A 4,800-nucleotide genomic window follows, 5' to 3' on the forward strand; every position below is an offset into this window, starting at 1 on the left:
GAATTAGCAGCAGCAAGGACTGATGTTCTTGAGTTGAGAATTATTGTTATTCCTGTTTTGGCAATAGATATTGTTTACTGCTTCATGGCAATTTTATTTATTTATTATTTTAAAACATAAATCCCTCACTCATGTTTCTAATTATTAGAAGTGAAGTTTTCTTCTGATTCCATTTGCCATGGATATTGATCTTAAGTCTACTATCCTTGCCAAGATGCCAAGTAGCCACCACGTACATCCCATGCAATTTTTTATTATTGTATACATATATTGCATGCTTTTGATTCTTTTATTATTATTATAATTATTATTATTATTATTATTATTATTATTATTATTTCTACTCGCACTTCTCTGGTTGCACCTGATGATATTCCCTCTCTCTTCTTCTTCTTCTATATATGATTTCATGAATCTTTTTTTATTACTCCATATGCATGCATGTCATGCTTCTCATTATCATTTTTATTTTGCTTCATTATTTTGTCATGGACATGTGCATACTTCTCAAAAATTTGTCATACACGGGTACATGTATGGTGGGCCTTTAGGCTTCTCATTTTTTATTATTTTATTATTATCATTTTTATTCATCATTTTTTTTTTATATATTTTTTAGGTCTCAACAATCTCAATGACTCGCTTGGGAGTGACGTCTTCATAGTAATTGTAATGTATATCCTTCTTAAGAATAAGAATAGTCAGCCACAGTGATCAATATTGGAGCATTAACGCAGCAGCCCATGCACTCCATTTCTCCAACAGAAGATAGGCCATCCTTGGTCACTTCATTCCGCTTAACTCTTAGATGTTTGAGCAAAGCTTCTTCAATTTCACGAGAACCACGTATCATACAAGGTGTTATGCCGCAAGCCAAAAGGTGATATTTACCAACTTTTGTCCGGTTAAACATCGAATAAAAAGTAGCAACTTCATATACACGAATTGGAGCAACTTCTCTAATTTTAGTCACTGCGTTCATCGCAGAAACTGGAAGCCATCCACCATGTTGCTGCTGTGCCATATCCAACAAAGGAATAACAGCAGATTGCTTATAGTTGGAGGGATAATGAGATAGTATCTCCTTAACCCATTCCTTGTTTGCTTGACTAAAATCCCAAGGCATGTCAGGATTGTTATTCGGCGAGTCAATGTGGTAGTTCAGCCCGGTGGAGAGGGATCTGGAGACAAGTGTGACCTTTGGGGATCCATGGAAAGCCGTGCGGATCTGGAACACACATTTCGCCACTAGGCGGGCCGCCGCTGGAGACATGGCGCCGGCGGAGTTGGGAAGTGGAGTGAGGGAGAAGTTGAACCGTAGTGGAGATTGAGATTACAACGACGATGAGTGATTGAGAGCAAGAGTGAGCATCGTCCATGGTGAACAACAACACCATCAAACAAGCTACGGCAAGCGATAACAGCAACGATGATAACAGGAAGCTTCAGTCAGGGTTGGCGGCATTATTTCAGCCATTCAACCTTGACAGCGGCTTCCTCAACGGGCTGTGGCGGCGAGCAGTGACAAGCATCGGGTGGCAGGCAGTCGAGGCAGTGAGTACCAGTCATGGTTGGCGGCATTATCTCAGCCACTCAACCATGACTTTCAACTTCTTTTGGCAAGCAAAGAATGGCAAGCAACGCGATAAAGATCTCGAATTCTCTTCTTCTTATCTAATATATCTATATCTATATCTATATATGGTAGTATAAGGGAGAGATAAAACCTTATAGCTCTTATCCTTCTTCCTCTTTCGGATCCTTTTTTTCACTTTTTTCTCCCCTCCTTCTTTCTGATCTCCTCCCACCTTTTAAAAAAGAAAAAACGGATCTTATCTTCTTCCACCAACCCCTCCAGTCAAATCACAACAAAGGGGTGAGGATAAAATTTTTAAAATTTTTTAATAGTTTTTATTTCTTTTTTTATTTTTATTTTTATTTTATTTTTATTATTTTTTTATTATTTTTTTATTTTATTATTATTATTATTATTTTTTAAATTTAAATTTGAATTATAATTTCAAATTTAAAAATTTAAATTTCGAATTTTTTTCTATTATTATATTTTTATTAAATTTTCGAATTTTTTTATTTATTATTATTTTTAAAATTTAAAAAAATTTAACTTTCGAATTTTTTTATTATTATTATTTTTTTATTTAAATTTCGAATTTTTATTTATTATTTATTTATTATTTTTTTAAATTTAAAAAATTTAAATTTCGAAATTTTTTATTATTATTATTTTTTTAAAATTTAAATTTCGAATTTTTTATTTATTTATTATTTCATTATTCGCATTTTATTTATTATCTTATTAATATTTTTATTCTTATAAAAAAAAATTCACTCTACCTCGAGATACGTGACTCGGTGCTTCAGATTTGCATTTCTCCCATTGCCTCGAGATCCGCTCTCATGCCTCATAAAAATTTAGGATTGCCTCGAGATGTGTGTTTGGGCTATCCAAGATTTGAGATTGCCTCAAGATAGGGGTTCTCAGGGGTAATCTTGTAATAATAACAATTTTTTTGCCTTGAGATATGTTCTCAAGGGCAACTTTGTAATTTGCATTTTGTATTTAACTTGGAATTTACATCCTAGTCCAAGACAATCAAATAATCAATTAAGATCAGGATTAGGACATTTAAATTTTAATTCTAAATATATCTACTATTAGGATATATTAGAATTTAAATTAAATTGGAATTTGGTTTCCATTAGGACATCGAATTTTATTAGGACATGCGTTATATTATTTATATAAACAAATGCCCCCTTCCTACTTGTCTCACGAAATTCTTTTGGTGAGTTTGAGTGAGAGAAGTAGGAATCCCCAATTTTTTTTTTCATGGCTAATATATCTCAACCTTTTTGGGATATGAACCAAAATTATAATGAAGTTCCCCAAGGTCGAACCTTCATGCGCCACACTCCTATGTTTGATTCTGAAGCCGAACCCGCAATCATATATGAAGGAGGAGAACAATCAGAGTGGGTGAAGCGCTATCCAAACCGCATGGCTATTGCCAAATTGTCCACAAACCGTTGGTTTGAAGACGGCCTAACTGATGCAATTTGCTTAAAACCTGAAGGAGAAGTGAAAGATTTGAAGACATTCGAAACCCTTGGGTCAAGAATCATCAATCACCGCCCGGGATGGAAGGGAAGGGAACCAATCCAAACTAATTTGATCGATCTTCCATATTATGCAGAATGGGCCAAATTCATAGTTAATAACTACTCCAACGAACTATCTGAAGCAGAATTGACGGGCGGGATTGTGTCTTCAGTCGGTCGCTACGATTTTGACATAAACTTTTATAAAGCGCTAGTAGAACTATGGTGTCCCGATACTAACACTTTCCACTTCTTGCACGGAGAAGTTGGGATTTCATTATGGGATATCAAGGAATTGGGAGGACTTCCAATTACCGGAGACATCTATGATGAAGTCATACCTCCTAATGACACAATTTGCCGAAGATATGATCCTGAACTTTCTATTTTAAGAAATCTTTTCGACATCTTTCAATGGCTCTCAAGGCAAAGCGTCGACGAAGATGTATTCTTTGAGGATTGGGTGGAGTTCTTCAGGAAATCAAGATATAGCTCCCGTCATAGATCGGCGTCTAATCCCCTCCAATGCTTGTTTTCAAGGCAGATTTAGTTGCTTTCATAGCATTGTGGATTTGCTTTTTTATCATGCCGGTGATCGCAAAGTAATTAGACCAGAGTTTTTTTATGATGGCATGCAACATTGCGACGGAGGAGAGTAGCTTTTTGCCCCTCGCAGTTGCTAGCACGCTTATACTTAGGCTTAAATGCCATGGCTAAACACGTAAAGAGGACCGAGATATTCCACCACAGTGTTCCCCTGCTCATTTCTTGTATGCTTTGGGCTGGTTATTATTTTCGGAGCATATATCTCAAAAGGAGGATAGACGACAATACCTCAAGTATCCCTGGGTTGCTGAGAATACCGAAGATGCTGCAATTTATGAATTCCAGCGCGACTCCGTTTACCAATCCTATATATGTGAGGAACTTTATCCGACATGAAAGCAATTTCATATCTCGCCCTTTCTCGCTCATGCACCATAATGACGAGGTGGTACGAGATTCCGTGACACTCGACCGGACCATATGTATTGGATTCATATACCATGGAATATGTGATAAATCTCGCTATGGAATTCTTCCGCTTCGTGTGCGTGAGATTTTTTTGCGTAACCTTATAATCCACATCGATTTGGGCGCCAATTTGATACGATCAAGATACTCCTGCGTTCATTAATATTCCTGTGAGGGCTCCTTCTCTCGAATTCTTGCGGGTACTCGGCTCCATCTTTTCTCGCCAAAGGACATCTAGCTCATTCTACATCCCGATGCACGATAGAGAAGGGAGACTTATACTTGTTTATGCACAGAAATGGCTGAGAACTGTTGAAGCTTTTTTCAAACAGAGGCATTCATTGTTGATCCAAGATGACTTCAGAGACAAGAGACACATTAATAGGGAGCGAGGGCAATCTTCGAAGGGTCACAGATTTATCAACGAAAATATATTCATTGATGACACTGATCTTACTATTGACCCAGTTGTCTCATCAAAGCGACAAAGAACTGAAGGTATGTCAATTTTATTTATTCAATTATTTGTTTATTTATTTCTCCAAAAAAAGAAAAATCAATTGTTCCTTTACCACTTTTCTTTCACAAAGAAAAATTTTTTTCAAAAAAACCCTCGTGAATTTTTTTCTTTTTCTTTTTCACGCCCTTTTTCTTTTTTTCTTTTTG

General features: G+C 36.1%; 1 pseudogene; it reads right to left on the reverse strand.

Annotated features, from left to right (window-relative positions):
- Positions 1-615: 615 nt before the first annotated feature.
- Positions 616-1,273, reverse strand: LOC120258716 (annotated as a pseudogene).
- Positions 1,274-4,800: the final 3,527 nt, after the last annotated feature.

Source organism: Dioscorea cayenensis, chromosome 4 (assembly GCF_009730915.1).
Source record: "Dioscorea cayenensis subsp. rotundata cultivar TDr96_F1 chromosome 4, TDr96_F1_v2_PseudoChromosome.rev07_lg8_w22 25.fasta, whole genome shotgun sequence".
Taxonomy (NCBI): domain Eukaryota; kingdom Viridiplantae; phylum Streptophyta; class Magnoliopsida; order Dioscoreales; family Dioscoreaceae; genus Dioscorea; species Dioscorea cayenensis.